Here is a 12545-nt window from a genome sequence, read left to right on the forward strand (position 1 = left end):
TTCCCTATTCTGCAGCGCTATGAATATATGACGCGGGGCTGAAACACCCTGTTTTGACGCCAGGTGCCATGTAAACGTATCGGCGACGTTATCCTCTTTAGCATCAGTTGTTACCGCTAGCCAACTCAACAACGATTTCCCTCCCTGTTCCATAAATGCTAACAATCGTGCTTCCGTGGTAACTGATGGAGTCAGCACCGGCATCCACAATGCCATTTTAGTTAAAACGACTTTACCGGCAGCGACGCCAGCAGCACGCCATATTGCATTGTTATCATCGCCCCTTCGCGTCAGCGCGATTGTATGCTTAGCCCCATAGACAACTTTTCTGACATTTCTGCAGAATCCAAATATGTGATGGAGTGGAATCGCGCATGAAAACTGTCGGCGTGGTCCTTGCAACATTCCTACTCGTGCTGCGAATCCTAGATTGTAATCATTGTTGGTGCTTTTTATAATATTGAAATTAGCGCCTGGTCTTGCTCTGCGGTCTGGATTGGCTGCTTCAGCCTGTGGGTCAACTGCGGTATCTCTTTCCGCCAGCACGTTAACGTACTGAAGATGGTCAGCGTTATTGGTGGTGTCCTTCGAAAACATCATAGATGGGCCCGCCGATCTTGTATAATCATCCGAGTATCTCGCCAACCCAATTATCGTTGTTGCAACATCAACCTCGCGTTCTATTGATTCAATTTCTCGCCCGTCAATAAGATATCTGGCGCTCTCAAATAACGCCATGATACCGTTGTTGACGAAGCCAACTCGAACACGATGGTCATCTGCGTATGGTGTATTATCGGCGGCATTTGTCACGAGTTCTCCCTCGATTTCGATAAACGCTTCACACGGCAAAAAATATTTACTGGTATCTTGGACTTGAAGTTCAATTCGCGATCGTAGGTCGGGTTGCGCTGCATAATAAGAATAAAATTGATAATCACGGACAGAATCATCCCTGCGCACTGGGGCGTCCATATCAAACGCGGGATCAGCGGTTCGCGCAAACATTCTATTATTTATCATGTTGATGTTTTCAATTGAAATCCATCAACGTCGTTTTCGTCGTAAATTCTTTGAATTTAAACCACTCCCCGCTATCGCGTTCATGAGCGCGTTGGTTGCCGCATCGGCGGATGGCGAAGTCGCCAACGACTGAGTCGTCGCCAACGACTCTAGTTTTTCTTCCACGGCGTTATTTATTACTTTACTGACATTTGCAGGCATCACTGTCGTTGATGGCATTACCGGTGGTTTCTGTTTTCTTTTTGAAAATCTCTTGGATTTCACCAACGACATTAGTTTGTCCCGCGCGGCTGAAAGCGCCTTTCCGGCAACATCTCCAATAGCGCTGATTCCCTTATCACGAATAACATCAATAGCCTTCATTCCTAATTGTTTGGCTAACGGCGCTACTTTTGGAGCCATTCTTGTAAATAACCCCGCAATGGTGCTACCGAGACCATCTCCATAGTACACGCGGTAAACAGGCAATCGCGAGTTTACCACGTAGACGAGTACTGGTTTATCATGGTTGTAGTGTATGATCATCCTTATTAAAAACACCAGTTTTCCAATTAATCATCCACGAGCTCGTCTATGAGCGTTCGATATGCATTAATGTCCATAATACCGCCTGCAAATAACCGCTTGCAAATATCAGCGGCCTCATTGATTATTTCCGGAGAGTTATTTCCGGCTCGTTTTCCTCCGATTAGTACTTCCAGCCGTGATATATCACTGAGAACACTATTAGGACAGGTAACGCCGTAGGATTCTTTACCAACAGAGTATCCTTTTCCTTTTTTTGGTGTTATACTCTTAACTTCCTTGTGGAATGCGTCGTAATCGGATTTACTACGATGTGGTAATGCATCTTTATGTTTACTCGCTAAATACACTATTCTTGCCCAGTCCTTTAACGACTTTATATTTTTCTCGTAACCGCTATTGATATGCTTCTTATCTCGTATGCTCTTAGCAAAATTGTTGGCAGCAAAATTAATTAATTCTTCCCTGTTGCTGAAGCCTCTAATTTCATCTATTGTGCTCTTCTTGAGTACAATACGGGGTATATTCCCCTCTTTTTCTTCCGGTATTTCTTCTTCTGGTGTTTCTTCGGGTATTTCTTCTTCTGGTTCTTTCGCAGTAGCACCTAATTCTTCCTCGTCGGCCATTGTAACATAAGGTTCTTGTGGTTCGGTTATAGCGAGTGGTGGTGGCCTCCGTGTTGTAGCAGCCGCTATTTTTGCAGGGAGTGTTTCTAAAGACCTTTTTGTTTGTTTTGTCTCTGCCGCTATCTTTTCAAGCGCACCAAGAACGGGTACAGTTACCGCCGTAACATCCTTAGTCGCTTTAGTTACCGGGGCAAATAACTGTTCACTTCCAACAGCAAAATCAGTTTGCATTTGTTGTCGCGTTTGAAGTTTCTCTCTCACTCTGTCTCGTAACGGTATAAACTTTCTAAGCGCTGCTAGCCGCTCTCTGGCTAGCCGAGTAGTAAGTGATTCACCTACCATTATTGTAAATTGATCCGCAATTTTCTAATTTTCCGCCGAGTGTACCATCGGGGGCTCCACGGAGTTTTCGTCTATAATCCTTCTAATGTTTTTGATCTTACTAGAAATCTCCCGGCGTCGTTCATAAACACGTCCGAGTTTTTTTCGTATTATTTCAACGGCAGTGAATAGTCCAATGAATGCATTTGCGTCATTGTGGTACAGGTTCTCATTAATCGTATGTTGTAATCGTTTTATAAAAAAATACTCGCGGGCCAGGGTAAAACGCCCCCGTTTCGACTGTTCGTTAATAATCTCATAATCGGATAATATTTTTTCACTGTCGAGACCATCAGATAATTCAATTCCTTGATTTTTTAATTTTGAAATCTCGGCTAATATATTATTGATGTCTTCGATATTCATTATTCTTATAAAACATCTTGTTTTTAAATAAAAAGAAAAATGAAACCCCGTGTATCAATTCCGAAGGTGTTTAATAATTCGTTAGACGTGACCTCGTCAGCGCCATAGGCGCCGGTGACTTCATCACTCGCTGATTTCTGTTATATATGAAAATCGAATTCTATGCCCGGTCTTTTTTGAGATCGCTGAATTCTGTATTCCTTCTGCAACAAATCGTATTGAGGCGATATAAATGTCAAAATATTTTCCTGCCTCATTCATCGACTGAAATATTTTTTCCTCGTGAGTTGTTGTATCAAATGACTTTACGGGTTTTGCTTTCTTTGGGTATTTACCGGTTTGGCCTTTTTTGGTATTCTGACTTTGCGAGATAGCTTGCAAGTTTGTAAGAGAATTATCAGTCTTATTATTATTAATATGATCAATCACAAGCCCATTTTCGATTAATCCGTTGAATGCTTCAAATACAATCCTGTGAACATAATACTTCTTTTTTCCGGCACCAAACATCAAATACCCCTGATTATTTTTCCATCCAACCGGCTTCTTCAGTCTACGATTTCTAACAATGCCGTCGCGAGATGCCTCGTAATTGACGACCAGGGGATGCGGCTGAAATTCTTGGTCCATTTGTATAATAATACTACTTGTCTAATTTATTATTTGGTTTAATTATGAATCTTTCAACGTAGTCTTGGGGGGTTTTAATGACGAAATCGGCGGTGGGGTCAATGACGGCGTTTTTAATTCGCTTGTCATAATAGCGTTTTAGTTCCCTGTATCGCTTTCCGCCACAATTAATACACAACTGCGATTTTCCTCTTACACCGACGTGACAAACCAAGCACGGGAGGGGGCCAAGAGAACCATTACGAACGCTTTGTAAATGATACCCGCAGAATTCACCTCTACATGATTTATTGCACGGGGTTGTCGACCCAATCATCAACCATTTGCAGTGATTCATTATACTATATTCTTTCATTTAAATACTTGTTTTAATTATATGGATGAGTTTGAGAGATTAGCAGTAATTAAGCCCTGGAAAAATATTAAGTTCAATCTCGATAGAGTCCTCAAGGACACACCAAAAGCGTTAATAAACGATAAAACCCTGTTGAATAAAATACGCGATTGTATCAATGAATTCAAACGTGATGGTGCATCTCATAGTTGGTCAACATTTCGAATTGATGGTGTTGTTGATGCTACCATGAACGACAACCGCGCAGCAATGATAATATCACAACTTGACAGTAAAAGGTATTTCTTCAGAGTAAAATTCATTGTCCGGGTGGAATCAGGCGATTGGATCATACGTGATAAATTTGAACCAGTTTTCAGCGACAAGAAAACAGTCACTGTCAGCCGCGACTCCAAGCCGGGGTTGTTAACCGGAATTGACAGACCATACTATGAACGAGCGTATCCTGAAACAGCAGTTGTTTATGGAATATACCCGTTAAATAAGAAACCTGATATCGGAAAACTGAAACCGATGAAACAGTCAACGGGGATAAATTGTGTAGCAGAACGAATAATAGAGCATTTTACAAATGCATGTCGAGGAAACAAATTGACTGATTTACGACGTAGCAAAATCAACCAGTGGGAACTAACCGTAAAAGAGCGTGGAGCGACCATCAGCGACATAGCGAGATTAGAAACATCGCTGAGATTTCCAATAACCGTTACAACGATAACCGGTGAAGTATTACACGAATCAAAGTACAAATCAAAGGGAGCCCCAATCAAAATTATCGATCATAACGAACACGCATGGACGCCCGTGATCACAATATTTCCACGGGATAGAACAGTAAAGTATATACCCGAAGAATTCCTGGGAGAACAATTCTCCAAGGACGGTTTTCTCGCGGAGAGGAAACTATTTGATGCTATTGCCTACTTGTGTAAAAACGACCCTGTATCAGTGTGGTTACTTCGCAGCGCTGAAAACGATGCGGATACCTTTGATCAGTTTGTAAGGCCAAACGGTGAATTATATCGCACTGAAGCATTTCACAACAGGATGAAAAAAACCGCCATAGAATTTGAGGAGCATGATGAACAACTGCTAACAAATTGTTTTACGATTCCATCGGTTGCGGCTCATGTTGCAGCAAGGAAAAATGCGTGGAGACCAACGCGCAAGGAATTTCTACCGGATGTACAATCCAGTTGTTTGGAGTATTATCACGGTGGATTATGGAACACTGGATACAACCGCGACGCTATGATCTCGGTTGATATGGTTGCCTGTTATCCAGCGAGTTTTCTCGGGTATGGATCCGCCGCTGAGTATTTCAAACGATTTGGACACCCCAGACATGAAATGACTCGTGTTGCTATTAATGGACCACTGCCTGATTTTGATTTAACCGGATTCGCTCGCATAGTATCATTTGAATTCGCGGCAGGACTCCATCGCTGTTGCTATATTTGGATCGGTAGACACATGGCTGAAAAGAAGTGGCTGCCAATAGCGCTGCTACGGTATATGATTGATTGTAGCATGCTAGTTTCGTTGATTGTCAGTGACGCGATTATATCATACCGGGCACAGACTGAAGTCTGGTTACCAGAACCGGAGCGTCTAGATAGCATAATTGACGAGTCCAGAAAACACATTGATGCCGACGAGGAATATATCATCGAATGGTCCAGGAGGATATTTAACCAACGAAACCGCGAGGCAAAAGATCTCGGTAGAAGAATAATTGGTAAGTTCACACAAGGTGGAAGAAACTGCGACTACAAACGATATTGCTCACGGCTGATTATAGATGACGCAGAATATGATTTCGTAATCAAGGACGCAGTGGCAAAAAATAGATACGTGAACTGCAAAACAGCTTTCTTGTCCAATGGAACGAGGTTGGGTACAGTTGTTACCTACAGCGATGGAGACAGCCCGGCATACCCGCATTTGAGGGCGTCTATGCTGGGTTATGCCGCTATCAATTTATTCTCGATGATAAATAGATTTCCTAACACCGCCGTTAGAGTAGCAGTTGATTCGTTTTATATTGACGTAGCGTATAAGGGAAACGTAGCCGAGTTTACTAGTCCGGACGAGAGTTGGGGTACATGGAGAATTAAAAATGAAATACGACGCGATTATTCCCCGTCAGCAGATGTCACCGTTGAGAACAACTACTTACGCGGTGATAAATTGTCAGAATGGTCTAATGCACCACCGTGTTCTGATCCAATTTGTAGACACAAGACGGTTTATTTAAGCGGCTGTGGCGGGTCAGGAAAGACGACTCGGGCAATTGAATTATTTCGAACGCGGGCAAGTATAATCGTGCTTACACCGACCCATAGACTAGCGCGAGAGATAAAACAACGAAATGTTGACGCCGTTACTTATCACAGCTTTTTTCGATACAGCGGCGGTGAGTGGACTCCTGATCGAATGGGTGAAAAATTTATTCCCGATATTATCATCTGGGATGAGATATGTACTGTTTCGTTAGATACTTTACAAATGTTTCTTGAGTGGTTGCTGCGCGCGAATACAGCGGTAATCATGTGTGGCGACCATGGCCAACCACCACCATTTGTCGGCGAGGGTCCACATGATTGGTTAAGGGGTTTTGTGGACTATTATGAAGAAACCGATACTGATTACCGAGCACTTGATGAACAACTGCGCGAGGTTAAGAAATTAATCAGATTACAGCCGGATAGAATTCAGTGTGAAATAATCCGCGAGGTGATTCCGGAAACGCCGTTAAATGAATTCTGGGAAACATGGAAACCAAACGATTTAATTGTAGCGAGCAGAAAGATAGTCAGAGACACACTTCAGCGGAGGTTGTTTACGTTGCATAAGGAAAAGTTTCCAACGCGTCCAGTGCCGTTATGTTATAGACCCGCGGACACAAGGCGGCAGAACATTGAAGTTGAAATTCCAGCCCCGACAGCGTCGGGGACAAAAAAACAAATTCTCGTGCTGAATGATATCGTGCTCGTCGATATCAGCGTCGTCGAGGACGCGCTACGTGCTGATAAATCCCCGTGGACGCTAGGATACGCAACAACAATACATTCCTCGCAGGGACTAACCATCACGGACACAATTGTTTGGATGGTTGATAATCGCATCGAATGGTCGAATCTAGTCTATCTTGCAGTGTCCAGAGTACGAAGGATAAATCAGCTTCGAAGAATTGTTGTTGACGGAGCCGGTGACGGAGTCACTGACGAAGCCGGCGACAAAGTCACCATCGATGCAAGCGTCATTGATAGAAAACTCTCGGGTTACCGCCAACAGGATAAAAAAAAACAGCGGCGTTTTGATATTGATGCCGAATTAATAATCTCGCTACGACAACAACAGAATAATCACTGCGCGAGTTGCAATTGTATAATGAGTTGGCGTTATTCGGATAAAGACACTCGCCAATTTACCGTGGATAGGATCGATAACAGTCTCGGTCATGTCAAAAACAATGTGAGGTTGACCTGTCTTGAGTGCAATAGACGCAACGGCGCTAGTTAAGACCACGCGGGGGTAATTGAGTATCGTTAGGTATCACTTGTAGTTGCTCGCGTGTAAACCCGCGCTGAGGAGCAGTTGAATCCAGTCTATAGATCGGTGGTCTACCAGTTGATCGTGTTATCGTTGATATGTTATGTGTGGTAACACTCCAAATAGGATCAGTAGCTCTTTTTTTACCGCCTTCAAGCTCTCCTGGTTCATACAGATATCTAACAGTGACATCGCCGAGAATCGGCTTGGAAACACTATCTATTTTTGATCTTCCGGGTATATACTCGTATTTAATCGCGTCGCTGGGCTTCATGTTGATTGCTCGGGTAATCTCGTTATTTAACGCTGCAATTACACCTGGCAACCTTTTGACCCATTCACGAGATCGTTTTTCTTGGATGAATTCCTTCGCGTATTGATATCCAAATAACCGTTCAGCGAGAGTCCGATTGAATCGTTCAACAATTGCCTGATCACGATGTAGCGCAGTATGACCTCGTCGTATCGCGACGCTATGATGTTTTAGCGTTGATAAAACAGCGCCGCGAAATTCACTACCAGGATCAACTTGTAATAGATTTGGCCAGCGCAGAGGGCCTCTTCGATAAATTCTTTCAAACGCACCGGCTACTTCAGTTGCTGACTTTGTTTTTAACGGCTCCGCTTGTTTGTATCGACTCGCAACATCAACTACGGTTAGCGCGTATTTGTAACCGTTGTCATGCGGCAGAAATAGTATATCAGCCTGATGAACTTCATTAGGTACGCTGACATCAAAGCGCGAGAAGTTGATTTGTTTAGGCGGTGGTAGATAGATTTGCCATATAGCCTGTTTGGATAACCAATTAGCCGCAGTGGTCTTTGTTACCTTTGCAGCGTTTGCAAGCTTACCAATTGCGGCCTTCCCCTTCCAGTATCCTCTCGGAGTATAATAGATGGAATCCATCGTTTTTCTTGGATGATTGTTATTAATTACCAGCGCCAATCATTAATTTACCTTTCATAGCCGATTTTACCAACCATGAGGCCAATTTTTCTTTGACGGATTTATCAGGAATAGCATTTAGCGCGTGAATTAATTTTACATCCGCGATATGACGCTGTTGCAGATCGCTACTTTTGTAAGCAACATCATGAGCATGACACGCCTTATCGATAGCGTTTATTGGATACTCACCGGGTTTGGGCTGATTTTGATCATCGAGTCTAATATCTAATCGTGTTCCGGGGCCACAGTAGTTATATCCTGGGAGGTGTTTTTCTCCTGGATACTTTGCCCACGGTGTTCCGGGGAGTTTTGCCAATTTGGCTGCGATGTCACCTCCTCGCTTTTTTTTAAAACATCTCCGGGTCTAATAGAAATAAATCTAAATTTCTTTGTACCGCATTGTACACACTTGCCAGTAAGGGCCGATCTGTTATTTCTTGTTGTAGCGGTTGTCATATCATTTGTGCCAGTACGTACTCTACACTTCACACAATATAGATCCATAATTTATGTATAGAGATATGAATATAATTGATTTTTCGGCGACTAAAACAAGAGAACCAGTTAAGCATGTTGCAGCGTTACCAAACTCGATCCGGATGATTATCATCGGACCATCTGGATCCGGCAAGACGCAATTGTTACTCAATTTAATAATGAGATGGATGAAGTGGGATAAGTTGTATTTGGTTGCTCCTAGCGTAGATGATCAACGATGCTACGAGGTGTTGAAAGATTTCAACGAGAATGCATCAGCGATCGCTAAAAAAAATGTCATCGAGTTTATTACAGATATCAATGATGCACCGGGTATTGATGATATTGATGGCGACGTTAACAATCTAGTCGTGTACGATGATGTTATGTTAGACAATCAAAAAAACCCAGCTAGGATATTTTCCAGAGGCAGGCATAAAAACACTGACGTGATATATGTCACTCAACGATACACTCAGATTCCAAAAGTAATTAGAGACAACTGTAATATTCTTGCTGTATTCAACGGCGTTGATACACACACGCTACGAAATATTTGGCAGACATGGTGCGGCGGTGACATGGACTTTAATGGTTTTCGAAACTTTTTTAGTCATGCTCAGTCGACCCCACATGGATTTGTAACGATAAATTTACATGATCCTCGGACACGATATCGTATCGGACTTGACCAAATATTCGGTTAAATTGTAAGATCATAGCAGCAGGGGGGGCGATGACATCGACGCGGTCGTCGCTGTGCTTACCGGACGCTGACGACGCTGGGGATCGGCGCGCAGAAAGTATTAATTAAACCAAATGACGTCACCATCGTGTAGGATGGACCGACGTCGTTTTTTTTTTACCAGCGCTGACTACACTAGATCGTTGAGTGCAGAAAGTAATAATTAAGCAAAATAACGATTGGACAAAATGTCCGATTCGCCCCCCCTGCTGCTCTTCGCGAAAGTCAAGGAGATGCTGACATCCACACCAGTCTTAGCATTTTATGACCCTGGCAAGTTAACAGTTGTCAGCGCTGATGCCAGCAGTTATGGAATTGGTTGGGCAATATTCCAACAACATGGAGAGAAACTCAAGCCAGTTGCCTTTTGTTCCAGAACACTCACCCCTGCAGAGGTTAAATATGCACAGATAGAGAAGGAGTGCCTTGCATGTGTGTGGGCCTGCGAAAAATTTTCACGATATCTTGTTGGGCTGGACTCGTTCAGATTGCACACGGAGCACAAACCTTTAGTGCCATTGATCAACACACGATTTAGATAAAGCTCCTTTAAGGGGTCAACGACTGTTGATGCGGTTGAGACGCTTCAACGCAAAGGCAGAGTATGTAGCTGGGAAGCTTTTGGTTGTTCCAGACACCCTTTCTCGGAGCCCTCTCCTGGGCCAGGAAGCCACATACGAAGACGAAATGGAAGGTTTTATAAAGTCAATGGAGGCATGCAGGCCAATTTCCGATATGAAATTAGAACAAATAAAAGAAGGTTACAGGAGTGACCACAATCTGCAGACTGCAATGACTTTCACCAAAAATGGATGGCCGGATAAGAAACATAGCTGTCCCCTAGATGTACATCCATACTTTGCTGTACGCAGTGAACTCTCAGTTCAGAACGACCTATTTCTCTTCAGGGACAGAGTTATCATACCTACACTCTTAAGGCCCGCAATTCTTGATAACATTCACGAGGGTCATCAGGGATTAGCCAAAGGCCGTTAGAAAGCCCAAAGTTGTGTATGGTGGCCTGGAATCGCGTGACAGATCCAAGATTAAATAGAGACATGTGAATTTTGTCAGATTAGGAAGCCAGCACAGAGGAGGGAACCATTGAAGACAACCTCTCTACCAGACAGACCATGGCAGAAAATTGCAATTGATATTTGTGAAGTCAAACAAGAAAGATACCTGGTAGCTATTGACTACTTTTCACGCTATTTGGAAATTATGCATCTAACAAAAACAACCTCCCAGCAGGTAATTGGAAAGCTAAAGAGCACATTTGCACGATGGGGAATCCCAGAAATTGTAGTTTCAGACAATGGGACCCAGTTCACTTCCTCAGAATTCAAAGAATTTGCTGAGAAATACAACTTCAGACAAGTATTTACCAGTCCTCACTACCCACAAGCGAATGGTGAGGCAGAAAGTGGTGTCAAAATAGCAAAATCCATACTTAAGCAGGATGATGTATTCCTTGCCTTGGTGGCTTATAGAGCCACACCGACAGCTGCGACAGGTGCCAGCCCAGCCCAACTGATGATGGGACGCCAGATGAGGACCACATTACCCATTACTGAAAAGAAGTTAAACCCCAAGTGGCCAAAACTCAAAATCATCAGGCAGAGAGGCCTTAAGACAAAACAAAGATATGAATTCTTTTACAACCGGCGCTACACTACACATAATTTGCCAGATATTACTGAGGGAGACAGCGTTAGAATCAAATGACATGGAAATGATAATAAGTGGTCAACACCAGGCGTAGTTATTCAAGCCGACAAAGACCGAAGAAGCTACTTGGTAAAAACTCCCCAAGGGATATACAGGCGCAATCGAATCCATGTACAGCGGATGAAAAGCCCTGAGAATCTACTTCCAGTCGAGACAAATACGTCTACAGACATTGCAACAGAGTCCCCACAGTGTCCTGTTAGGAGTCATTTGGAATCCAGCACAAAGTCTCTCAATAACATGGAGCCCGTGCCACCATCTGATGATTGTACCACCCAGTGTGACCCAGTCCAGCCAACCCTCAGCAAGCCAGCTGTACCCAATGGGCCAAATAGTCTAAACACACCAGTGCGGACTTTAAGTGGGAGAGTCGTCCGAAAACCAGCCACATTCAGTGATTTTTTCTAAGAAAGTGACTTTTATAAATGTGCCAACGCGTTGTTTAGTATTCGTTTTCTGAATTATTGCATTAGAATTGGACTTTTAGGTTTTTCTATAGGATTAGAATCAGGACTATCCTGTGCAAGTTTACAGTAACCTATTATATAAATCAATTCTGTTAAATTCTTTCAGTGGACAGTTCAGATACAAGGACAGTAAATTCATTGCTTACGTATTTAATGTTTTCATATTGGCGGAATTTTATCATTGTTTTTCATATCTACTCATAAGCAAAATCATTTGTTCATATAATCTTAAAAGAGGGGAGATGTGACATATCGTAGTTTACTTGCTAGTTCTAACTAATAACTGCTCCCCTTAATAGCTGCAACATTAGATAGGGACTGCTCCCGGAGGCAGGGCGCGCCGGGATTTATCATGGAAGCTTATTGATGTGTACTCAGCACGTGTGTGAATAAATACTGTTTGTGTAACAACTTGAGACTCCCTCATTTTCATGACACATGGGTTACATGTGGTCTTACTGATATGAATTCCATCTACATTAGAGAGGGTCACATTTAGTATTATGTAACAAGTCCAATTTAACAAAGTTCATGGTACTATGATGGATACTTGTAGAGGTAAGTGTGATTTGAATTTTTAACGCAACTTTTTTTTAAAAAATCAGTTATATGGCTATGATGTCTGCAATGTGGCAGTTTATAGTGATGTTTAGCACTGGGGCATCATGCCGCAGACATGAAGCATCATGTCCCACCCAGTCACATTATCCTGACACCA

Source organism: Sinohyriopsis cumingii, chromosome 6, assembly GCF_028554795.1.
Source record: "Sinohyriopsis cumingii isolate HCF-2022 chromosome 6, ASM2855479v2, whole genome shotgun sequence".
NCBI classification, from domain to species: domain Eukaryota; kingdom Metazoa; phylum Mollusca; class Bivalvia; order Unionida; family Unionidae; genus Sinohyriopsis; species Sinohyriopsis cumingii.